General features: G+C 37.5%; 1 protein-coding gene and 2 pseudogenes across 2 annotated transcripts in view; 1 reads left to right on the top strand and 2 right to left on the bottom strand.

Moving 5' to 3' along the window:
- The window catches only part of FSTL4 (follistatin like 4), a 592,181-nt gene that overhangs the window by 515,506 nt on the left and 50,458 nt on the right, over positions 1-26,217 (top strand). The gene's annotated exons all lie outside the window — the stretch shown is intronic.
- On the bottom strand, positions 5,503-12,367 carry LOC136375978 (protein TFG pseudogene; annotated as a pseudogene).
- Positions 15,992-16,789, bottom strand: LOC136407711 (PDZ and LIM domain protein 7 pseudogene; annotated as a pseudogene).

Raw genomic sequence — 26,217 nt, forward strand, 5'->3', positions numbered from 1 at the left:
CCTCTCAGCCCTTGCCTTCTGTGGGCAATAACATCAGTGTAATGTCCAGAGCCTGACGTCACCTCCTTCCCTTCCTCCTTTTCTTTCTCCTAACTTAATGTTTCACTATTCTGAAAAGAATGGTGGCCCTGGCCGGTTGGCTCAGCGGCGTCGGCCTGGCGTGCGGGGGACCTGGGTTCGATTCCTGGCCAGGACACATAGGAGAAGCGCCCATTTGCTTCTCCACCCCCCTCCCCTCCTTCCTCTCTGTCTCTCTCTTCCCCTCCTGCAGCCAAGGCTCCATTGGAGCAAAGATGGCCCGGGCGCTGGGGATGGCTCCTTGGCCTCTGCCCCAGGCGCTAGAGTGGCTCTGGTCACGGCAGAGCGACGCCCCTGAGGGGCAGAGCATCGCCCCCTGGTGGGCAGAGCTTTGCACCTGGTGGGCGTGCCAGGTGGATCCTGGTCGGGCGCATGCGGGAGTCTGTCTGACTGTCTCTCCCCGTTTCCAGCTTCAGAAATATACCAAAAAAAAAAAAAAAGAATGGTGCTCTTTCTTCTCTTTATAGAAATATCCTTCATTGTAGTAAGAAAATATTATGTTCTTTTTTTGGGGGGTGGAGTTTCCTCAAGAAATGGATTTTAAATTTTTTTCCAAAGGTCCTTTCAGTGTCTAGCAACAGAATCAAATGTTTCTTCCTTTCTGCCTTTGACTTTGGATGTAATTAATTATAGATTTCCTAATAGCTTGCCATGGGAATATGTTACATTGGTCACAGTGCGTCGTTTAGTACTGTACCAGATTTGATTTGCTGATCTTTTACTCTGGATTGTGGTGGATTTAGTCCTGAGTTAGGCCTAGGTCGTGTTCTGAGCTCTCGCCAGCAGATTTTGGTATTTGGTTAGACTGACTTCGTGACACAATTTGAAACATTATCTATATTGTACACTCTGAAAATCATTTATTTCTTAAATGCATAAAAGAATTTTCTGATGAAACTAGTCAGGTTGCAGTTTGGGTTCATAGTCCTTTTTTTAATTAAAGCTTTGATGAAGTATAACTGACATACAAAAAAGTGCACATATTGAATGCATACAAGTTGAAGATTTTGGATATATGCATACACCTATAATACTATCACCACGATCAAGGTAATAGACATAGCCATCACCTCCAAAAGTTTCCTTGGGTCCCTTTGTTTCTCTTTTTATTTATTTATTTTTTGTGTGTGGTAAGAACACATAACACAAAATCTACCCTCTTAACAGATGTAACTGCACAATACAGTGTTAATTGGCTATAGGCCACATGCTAGAGAGCACAGCTCTAGAATTTATTCATCTTACATACCTGAAAAGTCATGCTTTAAAATTTTTTAAACATTCTCTTCTTGATTTCAATCAATGCTTTAAAGTTTCTTTTGAGTGATCCACTTCCTTGTGATTATCACATCTGTAGCTTGTGATTGAATACAGTAATCTCATATTCTTTTGGATTCGATCATCTTTATTAACTAATCAATGTTATATTTTATACATAATCTCTAGTCATCTTCTCAAAGGGCTCTACTTTTAGGACATCATGTTAATACTGTAGTAAAAAGCCAAATAAAATGGCTAAACTCCAACCTAGCATTTTAATATTCTCTGGACAAAGCAAGCTAGGAACTCAGTCACTTTACACACACAGAGGAGCAGTGTTCAAGATTACAAGGAAGCTGCTACACTTTTAAACAGGGAGGAAAAAACTTTCATTTTGCTTTTTTGTGTTCTAGCAAATTTAACAGCAAAAACAACATCATAAAAAATGGCCTGTTTTTTAAATTTCTGAATTTCAATACAAATTAACATAAAATTAAGGTGACCAATCATTCTCCTTTAGGGAGGACAGTCCTTCTTTTGTAAGTTCCGTCCTCCCTCGAAAAGTGTCCTCCTTTTTGATATTGGAAGACTAATCTATAAGTGTCCACATTCAATCAATGCGGAGTTGATCCATTGCGTGTGACGTGACGTATTTGTATTTGACATGATGATTAGTCAAGGATCAGCACAGTGCAGCAAGATGCGATTATGAGACGCATGTGCTCCTCACAGGAGACCTTGAGAGAGCGTGATACCGAGCGCACAAATGGCTTTGTGTACTTCTTACTGAAACATGACACGGCACATACAACATTGTAGACTCACAATTATTTCTTTCTCAGTGACTATTCAATCATAGACAGGTAAGCACAATTCACGTTTTATTAATTCATTATCTATTTAATAATTTCCAAATACGTATAATTTTATTTACAAGTATTTTCCCGAAACTCAAATTTTAAAGTGGAAATCTAACCTCAAACCATATCTATTAAAAAGATTAACTAGTTGCATAAAACAGATGTTTTTTAATTAGAAAATGATAAATACACCTGAATATCACTCCAAATTAGTGGTTTTGTTTGATATTTAGTTTTGTTAATTTAGCTTCCAGAAAATTCACCTACCATGATGTAACATTTTCAGTTCCTAATGTGCTTGCATCATTTGTGTAGTGCTATATTTTTTTTTAAGATTTTATTTATTCATTATAGAGAGGGGGGGAAAGAGAGAGAGGGAGAGAGAGAGAGAAGAGGGGAGGAGCAGGAAGCATCAACTCCCGTATGTGCCTTGACCAGGCAAGCCCAGGGTTTTGAACCAGCAACCTCAGCGTTTCCAGGTTGACGCTTTATCCACTGTGCCACCACAGGTCAGGCTATATTTTATTTTTAATTTTAAGTTTCATTTAAGGGGTGGAAAAATCAAAAAAGAGAAAATGCTATTTCAATGATAAATTGAAAAAGGAATTTACAGTCCTCATATCAAAGAAAGACACCATTGTTTTCTGCAATATTTGCAGCAGAGAATTTTGTATTGCAGTTGGGGGCAGAGTAGCTATAATGAAACACTTGACCACCAACAAACATAAGCAATCATAGGTGCATCGGCTTCCAGTTGTAAAGTAACAAGTTTTTTTAAAACTTCAAATTATTCTGAAGATGAAAAACAGTTGGCTGCAATGGAGGCAACATTTGCATTTCATACCATAATTCACAATCAAAGTTTTCATAGTATAGATTGTACAACTAAATTATTGAAAAAGTTTCACAATGCAAAATTTTCATGTGCCAGGACAAAATGCAAGGCTATTTTGAAATCAGTATTAAAAATTACTGTGACAAAATACATACAGAGGACTTGGAAACTGCAGCATTTGTAATGATTTTATCTTATGCATCAAGTCATAATGAAATTAAAATATATCCAATAACAGTAAGATATTTTGATGTTACCAAGGGCATTCAAGTAAAAATTTTAAATTTAGAATCTATTGAGGGCAAAACTTCTGAAATTTTGTCAAACCATCTATACAGAGTAATAAATGAAAACAATTTGAAATCCAAAGTTGTTGCACTAACAGCTGATAATACAAATACACATTTTGGTGAGTGAAGACGCAAAGAAGTGAGTAAAAAGTATGTAAAATTACAAGAGTTACTCCAAAAGAAAATACTAGGAGTAGATTGTAATGCACATATTTTGTCAAATGCAATCAACACAGTGTCATGTGCCATGCCAATTGATGTAGAATAATAACTACAATTTATTTGCATTTTAGTTGTTTTTCTGTTTGTATTGCTACTTTAAAATGATTTTGTGAAGAAGCAAATGTTGAATACAAAAAACTTTTCGGATATTCAAAAGTTAGATGGCTTGCTCAAACACCTGCTATAGAGCGTGTTCTACAATTATTTGAGCCTCTGTGTTCATATTTTTTAAATTTAGACAAATTTCCTAAAATCTTGGAATTGTTTTCAGTAATAAAATAGCTGAGATATTAATGTATTTTGTACATAATCAAGCACCTATTTTTCACAAAACAATTCAAAAGATTGAAGGTGAACACATTTCAGCTACAGAAGTTAGTCTTATTTTGAATGACTTTATCCTTCAATATAAATCTCGTTTTGAAGAAAAATTTCTTCCTTTAATTATAAAAAGAAAATTGTCAGACTTAGAGGAATCAAATCTGGGCATAACATAAAAGTTTATCAAAAAAGTGCAAAATTTTTATCAGACATGTTTTTAATATATCGAAGAATGATCTGAAAAAAATATCACGGGAAATAACAGTTTTCAATGGTGTTTTTTTACTTCATCACATGTATGTTGGACAGATATTGAATCTTGTCTTGAGTTTTTATCTAAAGAAATGCCAGACATCAAAACAGACGACAATGGTCTCTTTGAAGAAATTAGAAGACTGAATGTATATTTAAAGTCTGAAAAATTAATACAATGGGAGAGTGAACACATTGAAACTAATAAAAGATGAGTGGAAATATTCAGCCATTTCAAAAATGAACATATTCCATGTAAAAATTTATGTATTCTTGTTCTATTTACATTGTGCTGCCCTGGAACTAATGCAGCAGTTGAAAGAGTTTTTTCAATTGCTAATGATTTTTAGACAAGTGAGAAATTGAGATTGAATGTTGATACTCTAGCTGCAGCACTTGCCATAAAATTCAATATGAAGGATATTTTTTGTTCAGATATTTCAAATATATTGTTACAAGATGATACATTGACAAAAAAATTCATTCAATAGAAAAGTACTCATTTAGATAATATTATCTTTTTTCTTACAATTATTAAAAATTAATAGGCATGTAAGTATAATTCCAATATAAAATATTATAAATGTTTTTATTATGCATTTATCATATTATCGTGTATTATTGTTGCAATGAATAAGATTTTTTTTTATTTACGATATTGTTTTCTTCCATTTATTTTTGTCCTCCTTTTCATTGTAAAAAAGTTGGTCACCTTAATAAAATAGTAGTATTGGAGTCTTTAGGGAGGCAAATAGCTGGCACCTACATTCATCTGTGTAACTGGGCCGCTTTACAGGTGGTCCATGGGAGGTATGTGCGCAATGGTTAGGCCCTACTTGGAGGAGGCGTCATGGTACTTCCAGGAGGTTGAGTAAAACCTGGTCTTGGTTGATATGCCCAGGTTGGCATGGAGCTACTCCAGGTTGCGAGGCAGGGACCACAGTATAGTCAACAGGCTGGGAAGTCTGGGCAGTGTAAGTACGTGGCACGTAGTGCTCGCTGGGGCTGCCAGGGCAGTTCAGCAGGCAGTTGTTGAGGCTGACCAGGAAAGGCCCAAGCTGGGCCTGGGGGGTAGAGTGCTGGCTGGATCCCTAGAACTGCTGAGGCTATTGGGGTCCCATGTGCTGACTATAGCCTGCTGAATGCTGACAGCCGTACTGCTGCAGTGGCAGAACAGCATTCTGGCCTGTGGGTACATCTGACATGTTGTGGCCGAGCTCCTGTATATGGTGGCTACTGTGGCTGAACTGGGGAGGGGGGAGGGGGCAGTGCAGGTGAGCTGTGGAGGGGAAGGAAGCAGAGCTGTGGGGTGTTCCTGACCCCGCTGTGGCTGAACTGAGATGAGCGCCGGGGCAGGGGGAGGGAAGCAGTGCTGTCGGTTTCCTCACCAGTCTTCTGCACAAGCTCTGGGCGGCCCTGAAAGTCAGTCATCTGTGAAGTGAAATGCTGACATGACATTGTTATTGATCTTACCTTGCTTTTTTAAAGGATAAAAAGCTGACATACTCACTGCCATAACCCGAGTAGATGTTTCCCCGAGAAGGATCAAAAGCAGCAAACTCTTCTTCTCCACCACCCACAGTATCATTTTCAGGAATATTGGTGGAAGGCCCTGCCTAATCCCCCATGTGGTTCCGAGCTATCCAACAAGTGATTAATTTTATTTCGAAGTTCTATCAGTTTTCCACAGAGATATTTCACCTGACTTGATTCAAGGGATCTTGGTTGGCCATAAACAAATAATGTCAGTTTTAGTACCCCACTACACTGAATTACAAAGGAAGGGCAGAACTATCAAAAATTGTTATAAGATCTCCATCTTCATCTTTTTTTTTTTTTTTTTTTTTTTTTTTAGTGCTTTAAAACATTTATTTATTATCATATATTTCTGTAGTATAGAAGAGTGACATGAGTCACACTAAGGTCAAATCAAAGAGTTGGTAGGACTGAATTCTGTTTGAAAGCCCCTTGCCTCTTCTAGCTGCTAGACATTGCCTGTGTTCTCCAGCTGTGGCTCCCTCCCATCTTCAAAGTCTGCAATGATGAGCTGGGTCTTTCCAGCTAATCACTCCAACCTTCTCTTCTGTTCTTCTACCTTTAAGGATTCTTTTTTTTTTTTTTTCTTTTTTTTTTTATTAAATTTAATGCAGTGACATTGATAAATCAGGGTACATATGTTGAGAGAAAATATCTCTAGATTATTTTGACATTTGATTGTGCTGTAAACCCCTCCCCCAAAGTTAGATTATCTTCTGTCACCTTCTATCTGGTTTTCTTTGTGCCCCTCCCCTCCCCTAACCCCTCACTCCTTCTTCACCCCATCCCCCCTCCCCCAACCCCCCGCCCCTGTTGCCATTGCAATCTTGTTCATGTCTCTGAGTCTCATTTTTATGTCCCTTCTATGTATGGATTCATCTTAGTTTTTTTTCTGATTTACTTATTTCACTCCATATAATGTTGTCAAGGTCCATCCATGTTATTGTAAATGATCCGATGTCATCATTTCTTATGGCTGAGTAGTATTCCATAGTATATATGTACCAAAGCTTTTTAATCCACTCGTCCTCTGACGGACACTTGGGCTGTTTCCAGATCTTCGCTATTGTGAACAATGCTGCCACAAACATGCGGTTGCATTTCTCCTTTTCGAGCTGTTCTATGGTGTCCTTGGGGTATATTCCTAAAAGTGGGATAGCTGGGTCAAAAGGCAGTTCGATTTTCAGTTTTTTGAGGAATCTCCATACTGTTTTCCACAGTGGCTGCACCAGTCTGCATTCCCACCAGCAGTGCAGGAGGGTTCCCTTTTCTCCACATCTTCGCCAGCACTTATTCTATGTTGTTTTGTTGATAAGCGCCATTCTGACTGGTGTGAGGTGATATCTCATTGTGGTTTTAATTTGCATTTCTCTAATGATTAGTGATGTTGAGCATTTTTTCATATGCCTATTGGCCATCTGTATGACCTCTTTGGAGAAGTGTCTATTCATCTCTTTTGCCCATTTTTGGATTGGGTTGTTTGTCTTCCTGGTACTAAGTTTTACAAGTTCTTTATAAATTTTGGTTATTAACCCCTTATCAGACGTATTGTCAAATATGTTCACCCATTGTGTAGTTTGTCTTTTTATTCTGTTCTTGTTGTCTTTAGCTGTGCAAAAGCTTTTTAGTTTGATATAGTCCCATTTGTTTATCCTGTCTTTTATTTCACTTCCCCGTGGAGATAAATCAGCAAATATATTGCTCCGAGAGATGTCCGAGAGCTTACTGCCTATGTTTTCTTCTAAGATGCTTATGGTTTCACGGCCTACATTTAAGTCTTTTATCCATTCTGAGTTTATTCTTGTGAGTGGTGTAAGCTGGTGATCTAGTTTCATTTTTTTGCAGGTTGCTGTCCAATTTTCCCAACACCATTTGTTAAAGAGGCTGTCTTTACTCCATTGTATTTCCTTACCTCCTTTGTCAAATATCAGTTGTCCATAGAACTGTGGGTTTATTTCTGGGTTCTCTGTTCTGTTCCATTGATATATATGCCTGTTCTTATGCCAGTACCAGGCTGTTTTGAGTACCACGGCCTTGTAGTATAACTTGATATCAGGAAGTGTGATACCTCCCACTTTATTCTTCTTTTTTAAGATTGCTGAGGCTATTCGTGTCCTCTTTTGGTTCCATATAAATTTTTGGAATATGTGTTCTATATCTTTGAAGTATGTCATTGGTATTTTAATTGGTATTGCATTGAATTTGTAAATTGCTTTGGGTAATATAGACATTTTAATGATGTTTATTCTTCCTAACCATGAGCACGGTATATGCTTCCACTTGTTTGTATCTTCCTTGATTTCTTTTATCGATGTTTTGTAATTTTCCGAGTACAAGTCTTTAGTGTCCTTGGTTAAGTTTACTCCTAGGTACTTTATTTTTTTGGTTGCAATGGTAAAGGGGATTGATTCTTTGATTTCTCTTTCTGACTGTTCATTGTTGGTGTATAAAAATGCTTCTGATTTCTGAGTATTGATTTTATATCCTGCCACTTTGCTGAATTTATTTATCAGGTCCAGTAGTTTTTTGACTGAGACTTTAGGGTTTTCTATATACAATATCATATCATCTGCAAATAATGATAGTTTTACTTCTTCTTTTCCAACTTGAATGCCTTTTATTTCTTCTTCTTGTCTGATTGCTGTGGCTAGGACTTCCAGGACCATGTTAAATAAGAGTGGTGAAAGGGGGCACCCCTGCCTTGTTCCTGATCTTAAGGGTATTGCTTTTAATTTTTTCCCATTGAGTATGATGTTGGCTGTGGGTTTCTCATAGATGGCTTTTATCATGTTGAGGTATGTTCCCTGTATTCCCACTTTGCTGAGAGTTTTGATCATGAATGGGTGCTGGATTTTATCAAATGCTTTTTCTGCATCTATTGAAATTATCATATGGTTTTTCTCCTTTTTGTTTATGTGATGAATCACATTGATTGATTTACGAATATTGTACCAGCCTTGCCTCCCCAGAATAAATCCCACTTGATCATGGTGTATGGTTTTTTCCATATATTGTTGGATCTGGTTTGCTAATATTTTGTTGAGGATTTTAGCATCTATATTCATCAGAGATATTGGCCTATAATTTTCTTTCTTTGTGTTGTCTTTGCCTGGTTTTGGGATCAGAATTATGCTCGCCTCATAAAAGGAGCTTGGAAGTCTTCCTTCCTCTTGAATTTTTTGAAATAGTTTGAGAAGGATAGGAGTTAGTTCTTCTTTGACTATTTGGTAGAATTCTGTTGTGAAGCCATCGGGCCCCGGACTTTTCTTTGTTGGGAGTTTTTTGATAACTGTTTCAATCTCATTTGTTGTAATCGGTCTGTTTAGGTTTTCTGATTCTTCCAGATTGATTTTTGGAAGATTGTATGTTTCAAGGAATTTGTCCATTTCATCTAGGTTGTCTAGTTTTTTGGCATACAGTTCTTCATAGTATTTTCTTACAATATTTTGTATTTCTGTTGTGTCAGTTGTTATTTCTCCTCTCTCATTTCTAATTTTATTTATTTGAGTCCTCTCTCTCTTTTTCTTGGTGAGTCTACTTAAAGGTTCATCAATCTTGTTTACCTTTTCAAAGAACCAGCTCCTAGTTTCATTGATCCTCTGTATTGTTTCTTTAGCCTCTATGTCATTTATTTCTGCTCTGATCTTTATTATTTCCTTCCTTCTACTACATTTGGGCTTTACTTGCTATTCTTTTTCTAATTCTTTTAGATGCAGGGTTAAGTTGTTTATTTCAGCTTTTTCTAGCTTCTGAAAGTGTGCCTGTAGTGCTATGAACTTCCCTCTCAGCACTGCTTTCGCTGTGTCCCATAAATTTTGAGTTGTTGTATGCTCGTTGTCATTAGTTTCTAGGAATTTTTTTATTTCTTCTTTGATCTCATTCTTAATCCATTCATTATTTAACACCCTGCTATTTAGTTTCCATGTGTTTGAGAATTTTTGAGCTTTTCTGCTGTGATTCATTTCTAGTTTCATGCCGTTGTGATCGGAGAAAGTGCTTGATATGATTTCAGTCTTCTTAAATTTGTTGAGAGCACTTTTGTGCCCTAACATGTGGTCTATCTTAGAGAATGTACCATGAGCACTTGAAAAGAATGTATATTCTGTTGCTTTAGGGTGAAAGGTTCTGAAGATATCTATTAAATCAAGTTGATCTAGTGTTTCCAATAAGTCTGCTGTTTCTTTGTTAATTTTCTTTCTTGAGGATCTATCTAGTGATGTTAGTGGGGTATTGAAATCCCCTACTATTATAGTTTTGCTGTTGATCTCGCCCTTTAAATCCATCAAAGTCTGTTTTATATATTTGGGTGCTCCTATATTAGGTGCATAGATATTTATAATAGTTATATCTTCCTGTTGGATTACTCCCTTTATCATTATGTAGTGGCCTTCTTTATCTCTTACTATATCCTTTGTTTTAAAGTCCAATTTGTCTGATATAAGTATTGCTACCCCAGCTTTTTTTTCATTTCCGTTTGCATGAAATGTTTTTTTCCATCCTTTTACCGTCAATCTATGTGTGTCTTTTGTTCTAAGGTGTGTCTCTTGTAGACAACATATGTATGGGTCCTGTTTTCTTATCCACACAGCTACCCTATGTCTTTTGAGTGGATCATTTAATCCATTTACATTTAAGGTTATTATTGATATGTAGTTGTTTATTGCCATTTTCTTCTTTAAAGGTGTATTCCTTTTTTTGCTATATTCTTTTCCCACTTTGATCTGTTTACAACAGGCCCCTTAACATTTCCTGCAGCATTGGTTTGGTTGTAATGAATTCTTTGAGTTGTTTTTTGTCTGGGAAGCTTTTTATTTCTCCTTCGATTTTAAACGATAGCCTTGCTGGATAAAGTGGTCTTGGTTGTAGGTTCTTGTTCTGCATTACTTTGAATATTTCTTGCCATTCCCTTCTGGCCTCAAGTGTTTCTGTTGAGAAGTCAGATGTCATCCTTATGGGGGCTCCTTTGTAGGTGATAACTTTTTTTTCTCTTGCAGCTTTTAATATTTTCTCTTTATCGCTTAGCTTTGGTATTTTAATTATGATGTGTCTTGGTGTAGGTTTCTTTGGGTTTCTCTTTAATGGAGTCCTCTGTGCTTCTTGGACTTGTGAGAGTTTCTCTTGCATTAATTTAGGGAAATTTTCAACTATGATATGATTGAAAAAAGTTTCTATCCCTTGTTCCTTTTCTTCTTCTTCAGGAACCCCTATGATGCGGATGTTATTTCTCTTCATGTTGTCACAGAGCTCTCTAAGAGTTTCCTCTGACTTTTTGAGTCTCTTTTCTCTTTTCTTCTCTGCTTTCATGCCTTCATTCCAGTTGTCCTCTAACTTGCTGATTCGATCCTCTGCTCTATCTATCCTGTTTTTAATTCCTTCCATTGTGGTCTTTATTTCTGATATTGTATTTGTCATCTCCGACTGGTTCTTTTTTATACTTGCTATTTCTTTATTTAGGTTTTCAAACTGCCCCTCCATTGTTGTTCTAAGATCTCTAAGCATCCTTACAATCATTATTTTGAACTCCGCTTCTGGCAGTTTGATTATTTCCATATCACTCAGCTCATCTCTCAAAGGTGTCTCTTGTGGTTTCATTTGGGTTGCACTCCTTTGTCTTCTCATCATGGTGTTTTATTTGTAGAGTTGATTGAGTCTAGGCTTGGTGTCATCTGCCTCCAGTTTTTAGTTGTGTTATTTCTAGGTCTTCTTGGGTTGGTATGGGCTATTATTTGTAATCCACTTTCGGATTTGGGCAGTTTTGAAGTCTTGATTTGTTTGTTTTCTTAACAGGTGATAATCTTGTTAACTGATCTCAGCAGGGGGCTTCCTTGAAACTGTAACCAGGAATGCTGTGGGTGTAACCTGAGATGCTGAAGGTCTCTTCCACCAACTAATCTCACTGGGGGCAGGGTTTTTTCTCAGCTTCAGTAGGGGGAGGTGTATCTCAGATCTCCATGGAGACCTGAGTTACTGCCCCTCCTCCCCACTTCTTGTTTTCAGCTGTGTCTTGTTGCGCTGATTGGAGCTGGATAGATGTCCGGAATTCTCTGATCCAGAAGCACTTCAGCTCTGTTTTGTGAAAGGTTCAGTCCCTCCCCCAGCTATGGCCGCCTCCAGCACGAATGAGTCAGCTTTTTTATTTTGTTTCTTGCATACCTTAGCCCCTCACAGTCTGTCCCTCTCCCTGTCCTTTCCACTTGGGAGATAAGCTGGTCTTTTCAACCCACCTTGCTCCCTGGTCGCCAGGTAAGTGGCTGTGAGCAGTAGTTTCTGCTCTTTTTCCTCTGTGAAATCCTCTCTGGGCTCTCAGCCTCACCCCCCCCCTTCCATTCCTGTAAGCAGAGGAGATTCAGGCACTCCTTACCAGGATTATTGTGGCTTCCTCTTTGCTCCTTGGTTTTTGAGAGCTGTTCTTGCAGTTCAGTGTTGGTTTTTCATGCTGATTTTTCCTAAATTGATTTGTATTCCAGTTTGGTATTGAGAGCTGGGCGTCTGTGCATCCGCCTACTCCGCTGCCATCTTCCCAACCCCCTATCTTCATCTTTATACTTTATTTTAACTTCATCATTACTCAGAAGTTTTCCTTTGAAAACTCATTGCATCATGACCACTAATTCATAAGTAATATCTTCTTTATGAACAGGAATTCATCAAATATTCTCCCCAAATTGAGCTTTGATGATTGGCTTCCCACTTAGGTCCAACTGTCCATTCATGGTGGACTCCAGGTTGTTAGTTATATACAACACTGAAGAGAGACCGCTTGCTGAGGCTGCAGGTCTCCATTGACCCGACCACCACAAGGTCACCGGACTCTGTGGCATCAGGGGATTGGAGAAGACTTTGGCCACAACAATCTTGGCTCCTCTCTACAGCCGCTGCCTGGATTCTCATATTTTTCCAATTTTCTCTGTGTTCTTTCCCTATTTTTTTTCCATTGGTCAAAGTTGCCAGTCTTGGCTGAGTATCTCAGTTGACTAGAGTGTCATTCCAATACAACAAGGTTGTGGGTTCAATCCTCGGTCAGGTCACATACAAGAATCAACCAATGAATACATAAGTAAGCAGAACAACAAATCAATATCTATCTCTCTCAAAAAAAAAAAAAGAAAAAAAAATTTAAAAAAAATTTTAAAAATCAAATTTTTTGAAAGTTGCCAAATATTTGGCTATTTTATTGATTTTTGCAAACAGCAAGGTCTTAGATTTATTTACCAATTCCACTCTTTTTTAGCTAATTGATTCATTTATTTCTGCCTCTATCTCTGTTGATTCTTCCCTCACCTCCTTTATGTTTACTTTGTGGTTTCTAGGCAGGCTTGTATCAATAAATGGTGATCTAACAAAAGCCTAAGTTTATTAACTCCCTGGCTACCCACAGTCTAGAACCTTGAGCACTCTACCACCGCCTCCAATTCCCCAAGCCCAGTGCTCCTAGGCCCCCAAGTTCTGTCTCCATGCTCTTAAATTACAGCCTCCTGACCAAAACTCTACCATCTATTCAGCTTGAGCCCCAGTCCTCCCTCTACCAAATTCAGAGGGTGAGGAAGTTTCCTAGATAAGTGACTGTTTCTTTCTTCTTTGAACCAAGAGGAGGGAGCTCCAGTTCTGTGTTCCACACAGCCCTCCAGATATGCCTTACCTAGAGCCCTGCTCACTCCTCCAGCCCCAGGGCCTGACCTATGACAGGCCCTCTGCCATGCCCAGGAACCCTTAGAGAAACAGGGGCAGTGGTTCAGATTTTATTGTTGTTGGGGCTCTGTCTGTCAGAGTGCTCTGAGCTCGTGTACAGAATGGCTCTGGGCCATGCTGAGGGCCAGTTGTCCATTTGGCTTTCTCCTTGGCCCCCCAGCTTCACGCTATAGGTCTGTTAACCAGCAGGACCCCACTGCCTGATATACATATGAGCCAGTACTATGGCACTGGCTTTTAAGTAAAGAAAAACCATTTTGCTAAGTCAACCCAAAAAAAGAAGGCAAGGCTCAAATTTAAAGGAAGAAGAGTGAGTATATTCTGTAGAGTTACATTATTGTAACAAACTGACAGTTTAGTGTCTGGGACTGGGGAGTAGGGCCTTTCATGTCTCTTTCCCATTGTGCGCTCCTGCCTCCTTTTTCAAGTATCATTGACCACAAAGCATGGGTTGATTTCTGGGCGCTCTATTCTATATTATTGACCTATCTCTCCGTCTTTATACCAGCACCATGTTGTTTGATTACTATGGCCTTGTAGTATAGTTTAATATCAGGTAGCATGATACCTCCAACTTTGTTCTTTTTTCTCAAGATTTCTATGGCTATTTGGGGTCTTTTGAAGTTCCGTATAAGTTATTGGATTATTCTAGTTCTGTGAAATACCTCATTGATATTTTGATAGAAATTGAGTCAAATTTATAAATTGCTTTGGGTAGTAAGGACATTTTAATAATGTTAATTCTTCCTATTCATAAGCATAATATATGCTTCCCTATATTTGTATCTTCTTCAGTTTCTTTCTTCAGTGTCTTATAAATTTCCAAATACAGGTCTATTACCTTCTTGATTAAATTTATTCCTAGGTACTTTTTTAAATTGAATTTATTGAGATAACACTGGTTAACATAATTATACAAGTTTCAGGTGCCAAATTCTATAACATATTTCTGTACACCACATGAATGTTCACCCCCACCCCCAAGTCAAGTCTTTGTCCATCTCCATTTATCCCTGCTATAATCTTCTTTATCTCTCCATCTCCCACGCCAGCAGTCACCAAACTGTTGTCCATGTCCTTGAGTTTTTTCTTTTTTCTTTATTGCTCAATCCTTCCACCCCAACCTTACCCACCCCACACCTGACATCTGTCAGCCTGCTCTCTATATATGAGTCTGTTTCTATTTTGCTTGTTACTTCATTTTGTTCATTAGATTCCACATATGAGTGAATCACAGATACTTGTCTTTCTCTGACTGGCTTATTTCACTTAGCATTATTATCTCCAGTCCATCCATGCTGTTGCAAAAGGTATGATTTCCTTGTTAGGGCAGTGTAGTATTCCATTGTGTAAATATACTACAGCTTTTTTATCCACTTACCTACTGATAGACACTTGGGCAGCTTCCAAATTTTGGCTATTGTAAATAATGATGCAATGAACATAGGTGTGCATGTATTATTTCCAATTAGTGTTTTGGGATTCTTAGCATATATTCCCAGAAGTGGGATAGCTGGGTCATAGGACAATTCCATTTTTAATGTTTTGAGGTAATACTTACTGCCTTCCACAGTGGCTGCACCAATCTGCATTCCCACCAACAATACACAAGGGTTCCCTTTTCTCCACACCCTCACCAACACTTATTTGTTGACTTACTGATGACAGCCATTCTGAGAGGTGTGAGATGATATCTCATTATGCTTTTAATTTGCATTTCTCTGATCATTAGTGACATTGAGCATTTTTTCTTATGTCTGTTGGCCATCTGAATGTCCTCTTTGGAGAAGTATCTATTCAGATTCTTTGCCCATTTATTCATTGGATTATTTATTTTACCATTTTTTATTTTATATGTTGAGTTTTATAAGTTCTTCATAGATTTTGAACATTAGTCTCTTATTAAATGTATCACCAAATATGTTATTCCATTCACTGGGTTATCTTTTTATTTAGTTGATGGATTCCTTTGTTGTGTAAAAACTTTTAATTTGACATAGTCCCATCTGTTTATCTTTTCTTTTGTTTCTCTTGATCAAGGAGATACAGCAGAAAATATATTGCTATGAGAAATGGTTGATATTTTACTGCCTATGTTTTCTCTAGGACTTTTATGGTTTCAAGTCTAATATGATATTTAAGTCTTCAATTCATTTTGAGTTTCTTCTTGTATATGGTATAAGGTGGTCTAGTTTCATTTTTTTTGCATGTATCGGTCCAATTTTCCCAGCACCATTTATTGAATAGACTGTCTTTACTCCATTGTATGTTCAATTATTAATTAACCATCTAAAAATGGGTTTATTTCTAGGCTCTCTGTCTTGTTCCATTGATCTGTTTTTATGCCAGTACCTTGCTGTTTTTATTACTATGGCCTTGTAGTATGGTTTGATATCAGGTAGCGTCATTTCTCCAACTCTGTTCTTCTTTCTCAAGGTTGCTGTGGCTATTTAAGGTCTCTTGTAGTTCGTATAAATTTTTGGAATATTTGTTCTAGTTCTGTGAAATACATTATTGATATCTTTTTTTTTTAAACAGGACCAAGAGTGTTTACTTCCACGCCCAAGCCAGCACAGACCTGGCAGTCAGCAGTACCAGAGGACAAAGAGGGAAGGCAGTGGCAGGCAAAACCAGGCCCTGTGCCAGGCTAGCGGGAGGCGCAGTCCAAGGGCAGAAAAGGGGTGGGTCAGGTGGGCAAAAGCTGGAGGTACCAAGGGTGCCCTCGGCAGGAGAAAGAGAGAGAAAGGCAGAGAGAACAGCTGGCTGGCCAGTACAGGGCTATGACTGCATGTTGAGCACGTGGGCTGAGCGCTGGTGGTGCCAGTCCCGGAGGCGGGTGTAGCCTGGGCTCTGTAGCTCCAGGACATACTTTTCCGTTGACTTCTTCAGGTGCTCCTCGTCCGGGTCTTGCATGAACTCAGTGCCTGTGAGGTGGACCAAGGATGCGGAAGGAACGGGACTGGCCTGTCCCAGGTCGCGGCTGCCAGTCCTCTGTGTCCTCCACTAGCCGCTGTTTGCTGGCATCTGGGACCAGAGGTCTGAGCGGCTGTCCATTTTGCTGCGGTCTGCTGTCGGCGGGTGGCGGCGCCCCAAAGGGTCGCGCTGTCTTGTTGAGGGAAGCGCTGGGTGCAAAGGTGTACCGCGGGGGCCCGCTGCAGGGGCCGGGGCCTTCTGTGGTTTGCTCTGAGCCGCTGGGCCCTGCTGAGACCCAAGCTGAGGCACTCCCCACAGGCTCGGATCTTGTTCTGAGCTTCGATGTGCGTGAGGCCTCCAGCATTCTGCCATCAGTACTCAGCACCCAGTCACCAACAGCCACCCAGCCTGTGCAGCTTTGCCTCCAGGAGTGAGCCGGGAGATGGAGAGGGGAACATTGAAGTCCTTGCCCCCCTGCAGCTGAAAGCCCCAAGGGGCTGGTCCCTCCAGCACAACCTTGAAGGAATCCATGGTGCCTGTGCGCCTTTCTTTGCCCCGCCTGCAGCTGAAAGCCCCAAGGGGCTGGTCCCTCCAGCACAACCTTGAAGGAATCCATGGTGCCTGTGCGCCTTTCTTTGCCCCGCAGGAGCGCTGCTTCGCATCGGGCTCCAAAGAGCCGCCTCGGAATCGGCCGCCGTGCTCTGCATTATTGGTATCTTGATAGGAATTGTATTGAATCTATAGATTGCATTGGATAACATGGACATTTTAATGATGTTAATTCTTCCTATCCATGAATATAGTATATGCTTCCATTTATTTGTATCCTCTTCAATTTCTTTCTTCACTGTCATAATTTTCCAAGAATAAGTCTTATATATCCTTGGTTAAATTTATTCCTAGGTATTCTTTTTGAAGCAATTGTGAATGGTATTCATTTCTTAGTTTCCCTTGCTGATAGATTTTATTGGTATATAAAACTGCAACTTATTTCTGGATAATTATTTTATATCCTGCTAATTTACTGAATTCATTTATTATAGGCCTACCTCAAGAAATAAGAAAAACCTCAAATAAACAATCTAACTTTACACTTAAAGAAACTTGAAAAATAACAACAAAGCCCAGAGTGAGAAGAAGGAAGGAAATAATAAAAATCAGAGTGGAAATATACAAAATAGAATCTAAAAAAATAATACAAAAGATTGATAACAAGGGGTGGTTCTTTGAAGAGATAAAATTTATAAGCCTTTAACTAGACTTATCAAGAAAAAAGAGAGAACTAACTAAACAAAATAGAAATGAAAATGGAGAAGTAACAACTGACACCATAGAAATACAAAGGAGTTTAAGAAAATAATATTAATAATTACACACCAACAAATAAGACAATCTAGAAGAAATGGATAAATCAAAACTGAAGAAGAAACAGAAAATCTGAACAGACCAATTACAACCAACAAAATCAAAGCAGTAATAAAAAAAACTCCTAACAAACAAATGTCCTGGATTGGAATTTTAGTAAACATTCAAGGAACTAACAACACTAATCTTTCTCAAAATATTTCAAAAATTCAAGAGAAAGAAATACCAAGCTCATTTTATAGGGCCAGCATTATCTTAATTCTAAATCTAGATAAAGACACTATAAGAAATAAAATTATAGGCCAATATTTCTGATGAACAGAGACGCAAATATCCTTAACAAAATATTAGCAAACAGAATTCAGCAATATATTAAAAAGATCATGCATCATGATTAAGTGGGATTTATTCTAGGGATGGAGGTTGGTGCATTTGCAAATCAATAAATGTTATACACCACATAAACAAAAGGATAAAAATTGTATGATCATATAAATAAATGTGGAAAAGCATTTGACAAAATCCAGCACACCCATTTATAATAAATATTTTAAGAGTGGGAATAGAGAGAATATATCTCAACATAATAAAGGCCATATATGACAAAACCACAGCCAACATCACACTCAACAGGCAAAAAAAGTGTTTAAGATCAAGAAAAAGACAGGGTTTTGCTATGATTTTCCTTCTTAAGACTGCTTTCCTATGTCCCTAAGATTTGAGTTGTGTTTTCATTTTCATTTGTCTCAAAGTATCTTTTACTTGATCTTAGCCAAAAGGCCGAGAAGCAATCAAAGTATCTTTTGATTATTTCCTTGATCTCATTGTTAACCCATTCATTGTTTAGTAACATATTATTTAGCCTCTATGTGTTTATGTGTTTTTCAGTTATTTTCTTGTAATTGATTTCTAGTTTCACATCATTGTGATCAAAGAAGATGCTTGCTATTATTTCACTCTTCTTAAATTTATTGATGCTTATTTTGTGTCCTAACATGTGATCTAGCCTGGAAAATATTTTATGTGCACTTTAAAAAAAATGTATATTCTACCATTTTGGGGTAAATAGCTCTGAAAATATCAATGAAATCCATGTGGTTTACTCTGTAATTTAATTTAACCCTTTGAATAGTACAAATGTTCATGTATGTCCTCATTCCTCCTGACCATCCAAGAGTACGATTGTACAAAAATTTTTATTTTAAAAATATGTAAGGCAACATTTAAAAAAGGCAAATGTATGTTCTTCTTGTTTCCATAAATTGGTTATCAAACAAACATGATTTTAAGTTAATAAAACTGTAACTGGAACTAATTTCATTTTTATAAAAAATAAAACTCACTCCCGGGGGTCAAGCATGAAAAAAACTCACTACTCAAAGGGTTAAGGTCACAGTGTCCCTGATGATTTTCTGCTTAATGTCAATGGTGTGTTAAATCCCCTACTATGACTGTATTGCTGTTGCTCTCTCCCTTTATGTCCATCAATATTTGCTTTATATGTTTAGGTGCTCCTGTGTTTGGTGCATAAATGTTTACAAGGTTCATATGCTCTTGTTGGATTGCTCCCTTAATCATTATGTAGTATCCTTTGTCTCTTATTATAATCTTTGTTTTAAAGTCTATTTAGTATGATATAAATATTGCTACCCCAGATTTTTTTATTTGCATAAAATATGTTTTTTCATGCCTTTCCTTCTGGTCAGTGTACGCTCTTTGAGGTGTACCTCTTCTAGACAGCATATATATGGCTCTTACTTTCTTTTTTAATTATATTTAGACAATTAATTTTAACAGGGTGACATTGATCAATTAGAGTACATAGATTCAGAGAAAACATCTCCAGATCATTTTGACATTTGATTATGTTGTATATCCATCACCCAAAATCAAATTGCCCTCCATCCCCTTTTATTTGGTTTTCTTTATGCCCCTCTCCTCCCCCACCCCCTCTCTCCTCCCTTCCTATCCCCTTGGTAACCACTACACTCTTATCTATGTCCATGAGTCTCAATTTTGTGTCCCACCTATGTATGAAATCATGCAGTTATTAGTTTTTTCTAATTATTTCAATCAGTATAATATTTTTAAGGTCCATCCATGTTGTAGTAAATGATCCGATGTCATCACTTCTTATGGCTGAGTAGTATTCCATAGTATATATGTACCACATCTTCTTTATCCAGTCATCTATTGAAGGGCTTTTTGGTTGTGTTCATGTCTTAGCCACTGTGAACAATGCTGCAATGAACATGGGGCTGCATGTGTCTTTACCTACCAATGTTTTTGAGTTTTGGGGGTATATACCCAATAGAGAGATTGCTGGGTCATATGGTAGTTCTATTCTTAATTTTTTGAGGAACCACTATACTTTCTTTCATAATGGTTGTACTTCACATTCCCAGCAACAGTGGATGAGGGTTCCTTTTTCTCCACAGCCTTTCCAACACTTGTTATTACCTGTCTTATTGATAATAGCTAATCTAACAGGTGTGAGGTGGTATCTCATGGTAGTTTTGATTTGCATTTCTTTAATAGCTAGTGAAAATGAGCATCTTTTCATATATCTATTGGCCATTTGTATTTCTTCCTGGGAGAAGTGTCTTTTCATACCCTCTTCCCATTTTTTTATTGGATTGTTTGCTTGTTTGTTGTTGAGTTTTGTGAGTTCTTTGTATATTTTGGATATTAGGCCCTTATCTGAGCTGTTGTTTGAAAATATCAACTCCCATTTAGTTGGCTGTCTGTTTGTTTTGTTGTCAGTTCCTTTTGCTGTGCAAAAGCTTCTTAGTCTGATGTGGTCCCATTCATTTATCTTTGCCTTTACATCCCTTGCCTTTGGAGTCAAATTCATAAAGTGCTCTTTATAACCAAGGTCCATGAGTTTAGTACCTATGTTTTCTTCTATGTAATTTATTGTTTCAGATCTTATATTTAACTCTTTGATCCATTTTGAATTAATTTTGGTACTAGGGAACAAACTGTAGTTGAGTTCCATTCTTTTGCATGTAGCACTACAGTTTTCCCAGTACCATTTATTGAAGAGGCTTTCTTTCCTCCGTTGTGTTTTTTGGCTCCTTTATCAAAGATGATTTGACCATATATATGTGGTTTTATTTCTGGGCTTTCTATTCTGTTCTGTTGGTCTGAGTGTCTATTTTTCTGCCAATACCATGCTGTTTTGATTGTTGTGGCTCTATAATATAATTTGAAGTCAAGAATTGTAATGCCCCCAGCTTTGCTCTTTTTCCTTAGGATTACTTTGGCTATTTGGGTTTTTTTATAGTTCCATATAAACCTGATGATTTTTTTGTTCCATTTCTTTTAAAAATGACATTGGAATTTTGATGGGAATTGGATTAAATTTGTTCATTGCTTTGGGTAATATGGTCATTTTAACTATATTTATTCTTCCTATCCAAGAACAAGGAATATTTTTCCACTTCTGTATCTTTTTCAATTTCCCTTAACAATGCTTTTTAGTTTTCATTATATAGGTCCTTTACATTCTTAGTTATGTTTATTCCTAGGTATTTTATTTTTGTTGTTGCAACCGTGAAAGGGATTATTTGGGGGGGGGGGTTATTTTCTAAAGTTTCATTGTTGGCAGATAAGAAGGCAATAGACTTCTGTATATTAATTTTGTATCCTACGACCTTACTGTATTGGTTTATTATTTCTAATAGTCTTTTTGTGGAGTCTTTGGGGTTTTCAATGTACAGGATTATACCATTTGCAAAAAGTGAAATCTTTACTTCTTCTTTCCCATTATGAATGCCTTTAATTTTTTTCTCTTATCTGATTGCTCTGGCTAAAACTTCCAGCACTATGTTGAATAAAAATGGAGAGAGTGGGCAGCTTTGTCTTGTTCCTGATTTTAGAGGAAAAGTTTTCAGTTTTTTTTGCCATTTAATATGATGTAAGCTGATGGTTTGTCATAAATGGCCTTCATTATGTTGAGATATTTTCCTTCTATACCCATTTTGTTGAGTGTTTTAAACATAAAATAATGTTGTATTTTATCGAATGTCTTTTCTGCATCTATTGATAGGATCATATGGTTTTTGTTCTTTATTTTGTTGATATGGTGTATTACATTAACTGTTTTACATATGTTGAACCATCCTTGAGATTCTGGAATGAATCCCACTTGATCATGATGAATAATTTTTCTAATGTGTTGTTGTATTTGATTTACTAGTATTTTGTTTAGTATTTTAGCATCTGTATTCATTAGAGCAGCAGTTCTCAACCTGTGGGTCGTGACCCCGGTGGGGGTCGAACGACCAAAACACAGGGGTCGCCTAAAGCCATCGGAAAATACATATTTATTATACAATACATTTATTATACAATACAATATATATTTCCGATGGCTTTAGGTGACCCCTGTGTTTTGGTCATTCGACCCCCGCCAGGGTCGTGACCCACAGGTTGAGAACCACTGCATTAGAGATATTGGTCTGTAGTTTTCTTTTTTGTGTGTTGATCTTGCCAGGTTTTGGTGTGAGGATTATGTTGGCCTCATAAAATATGTTTGGAGTATTGCTTCTTCTTCAATTTTTTAGAAGACTTAGAGTAAAATAGGAACCAAGTCTTCTTTGAATGTTTCATACAATTCACTAGACCTGGACCTGGACCTGGACTTCTATTTTTGGGGAGGTTTTCGATAGTTGTTTCTGTTTCCTCCCTGCTTGTGGATCTGTTTAGGCTATCTACAGACATGTCATGACTCAGTCTAGGAAGATTGTATTGTTCTAGGAATCTATCCATTTCTTCTAGATTGTTAAATTTGGTGGCATATAGTTTTTCATAGTATTCTACAATAATTCTTTGTATATCTATGATATCTATGGTGATTTCTCCCCTTTCATTTTGGATTTTGTTTATTTGAGTCCTTTCTCCTTTTTCCTTAGTGAGTCCTTTCAAGGGTTTGTCAATTTTGTTGATCTTTTCAAAGAACCAGCTCCTTGTTTTATTAATTTTTTCTACAGTTTTTCTGTTCTCTATTTCATTTATTTCTGCTCTGATTTTTATTATTTTCTTTCATCTGCTGGTTTTGGGTTGCCCTTGTTCTTTTTTTTTTCTAGTTCCTTAAGATGTGATGTTAAGTTGTTTACTTGGGCTCTCTCTTGTTTGTTCATATAGGCCTGTAGTGATATGAACCCTCTTATTACTGCTTTTGCTGCATCCCAGAGATTCTGATATGTCCTATTGTCATTTTCATTTGTCTGTATACATCTTTTTATCTCTACTTTTATTTCTTCTTTGACCCACTTGTTTTTTAGAAGTATGTTTAATTTCCACATTTTTGTGACTTTGTTTACTTTTTTTTTGCATTGAATTCTAGTTTCAAAGCTTTGTGGTTAGAGAATATGCTTGATATAATTTCAATCTTTCTGAATTTGTTGATGTTAGGTTTGTGGCCCAACATATGGTCAATTTTGGAGAATGTTCCATGTACACTGGAGAAAAATGTATACTCTGGTGTTTTGGGATGAAATGTCCTCTAGATGTTCATCATATCTAATTGTCCTAGTGCTTCATTTAAGGTTAATATTTCTTTATTGATTTTCTGTTTGGAAGAACGATCTAGAGCTGTCAGCAGTGTATTAAGGTTTCCAAGTATGATTGTATTTTTGTCGGTTTTTATTAGATCAGTTAGTAGATGTCTTAATACTTTGGTGCTCCTTGGTTTTGTGCATATATATTAAGAATTGTTATGTCTTTTTGATTCAGTGTCCCCTTTATCATTGTGAAATGACCATCTTTGTCTCTGATTACCTTTGCTGTTTGTAGTCAGCATTGTTAGATATGAGTATTGCTATGCCTGCTTTTCTTTGGATATTATTTGCTTGGAGAATTGTTTCCCAACCTTTCACTTTGAATTTGTTTTTATCCTTGTAGCTTAGATGTGTTTCTTGAAGGCAGCATACTGTTTGATTTTCTTTTTTGATCCACTCTGCTACTCTGTGTCTTTTTATTGGTGAGTTCAATCCATTTACATTTAATATAATTATTGACACTTGAGGGTTTCCTATTGCCATTTTATATATTGCTTTCTGATAGCTCTGTATCTTGTTTAGTTCTTCTCTTGTTTCTCTGTCATTTGTTTTTGTTTGGTTGTATTTCATACATGTTTCCTTTGTTTCTTTTTTTAAGCCATGTGTTTCTGTAGTGGTTTTTTCAAGGGTGGTTACCATTAGGTAATATAAAGGATACATATCATGTTCATTGTAGTACATTATCTCATGAGCACTTCTGCACTCCATCCTCCTTTGCCTCTTCCCTTTTTTGTTTTTGTCGTCACTGATTAATCTTGTTTTTACTGTGATCTTTTTGGAGCTTTTACTTGTGATTTTGTTTTGTTTTGTTCTTTGTATCTGGTTGGATAACCTCCTTTAGTATTTCCTGAAGTGGGGTTTTTCTGGTGATAAATTCCCTCATCTTTTCTATATCTGTGAATGTTTTTATTTCTCCTTCATATTTGAAGGATAGCTTTGATGTATATAATATTCTTGGCTGGAAGTTCCTCCCTTTCAGTACTTTAAATATTGGGGTCCACTCTCTTCTGGCTTGTAGAGTTTCTGCTGAGAAATCCGATGATAATCTAATAGGCCTTCCTTTATATGTTGTATTCTTCTTTTCCCTGACTGCCTTGAGGATTTTTTCTTTGTCACTGGTTTGTGATAATTTCATTATGATGTGCCTTGGAATAGGCCTGTTTGGGTAAAGTTAACTAGATGTTCTGTTTGCTTCTTGGATTTGAGGCTCTGATTCTTTCTACAGGCTTGGGAAGTTCTCACCAATTATTTGTTTGAATATGTTCTCCATTCCATTTTCTCTCTCTTCTCCTGATATGCCCATTATTCTTATGTGGCTTTTTTTTTATGAAGTCAGACAATTCCTGTAGGGCTTTCTCTTTTTTTTTTTAATTCGTGAGTCTCTCTCCTCTTCTCTCTGTAGTATCTCTAGTTGCCTGTCTTCTGTCACTAATTCTCTCCTCTATCTGGCCTATTCTATTAGCTAAGCTTGTTCCTTTGTTTTTCAGTTCATGTATTGAGTTTTTCATCTCTGTTTGGTTCCTTTCTATAGTTTCAATTTCCTTGGTGAAGTATTCTTTTTGTTCATTAAATTGTTTTTTGAGCTCTCGAGACTTTTGGTGCTTTCTTTTATTTTCCTGACTATTTTTAGGACTTCAATCTTTAATTCTCTGTCATTTAACTCAAGATTTCCAAGCCATTGAAACTTTTTCTAGAGATTTTTTATCATCTATCTGAGTTACATCTGTCTTTTGTATCTGTGATATTTGATTTCTTTTTTCTTGAGGGCATTTGAGAGTGGTGTTGTTAGTAAGACTAATAAGATAATTTTAAAAATAAAATAAAAATTGAGAAGATACAGTGAAAAAATAAAAATTCTATAATGACAAGTGGAACAAAAACTACAGAGAACAAGTAGCAGGAACTGAAGAAAGGTGACAAAAGATATAAAAAATGAAGTAAAAAACATGCAAAATGCCACAGAGAAAAATATGAATCCAAAATATAACAATTTGTTGATAAGTAACAATCGAATGAGAGAAAAAGAAAAAAGGAAAGCAAAGGTTTTTGAAATAAAACCCTCAAAAAAATGAAAAATGTAACAACTATGGATAATGACGTTCAAAAGGAAAAGGAAAGAATAAAAAGGAAAGAAGATAAAATGACCAAAATGGAAAAAAAAGAAAAAAGTTATAAAAATATAATTTTTTTCAGGTTTTCAGCAGGTGGCGCTGTACGACGGTTTTTGCCCCTGAGAGGCTCTTGGGCAGAAGTTTGCTGTTGTATTGCTTGGAGGCTGTGACAATGGGAGTCTCAGTTTTCCAGATGCCTCTCCCCACATCTCTCCCACCTGAGTTAGCAGTCTGGGGAACTTAGCTGTCAGTTTGCCCCAGTCACTGCTTGCAGAGCAAGAGGCTTTAAGAGCATCCAGGTCCTTCTTCCAGTACTGCTCAAAGCAAAGTTCTGGGTAAGACTGTACCAACCAAGCCGCCTGCAAGAGCAGGCAGGGCTGGTTGCTGATCTAGTGCCTTTCTAAGGGCCGGCAGAGAGGTCTAGCACTTCTCAGCATGCCATAGGCTGAGAACCAATTGCAGATTCAGTGCCTTTCTAAGGGCCCCCAGGCATGTCTAGTAGCCTCAGTGCTCCGCAGGTCTAATCTTCATAGACTTCTCCCTTGTGCACTGTTGGATAGCCCGCAACAAGCCACATGTGCACCCAGCCCTCACGCCTTCAGCCGTGCACATAGAAGCTTGCACCCACCCACTTAAGCAGACAGTGCCTGTGATCTCAGTCAGAGCCCGGAATGCAGGCTGATGGATGCGCCCCACCCAGACAGTCTCAGGCCCAGGGATCCCAGTGTTTGCTCATGTCCCATGCTAGTGGTAGAGCTGGGACTGCACAAAGACGCTGGCAACAGCCCACAGAGATTTTTATCACTGATAATCTTGGGTTAAGCCCTCCAGCGTGTGAGCACGCGCACCCATGCCAGTGGTGCCAGTTGAAACCACTTGCACACTGCCCAGGATCGCGGATCCGGGAGCGCACAAAGCCGC

This window comes from Saccopteryx leptura, chromosome 6 (genome assembly GCF_036850995.1).
Source record: "Saccopteryx leptura isolate mSacLep1 chromosome 6, mSacLep1_pri_phased_curated, whole genome shotgun sequence".
In the NCBI taxonomy this organism is placed as follows: domain Eukaryota; kingdom Metazoa; phylum Chordata; class Mammalia; order Chiroptera; family Emballonuridae; genus Saccopteryx; species Saccopteryx leptura.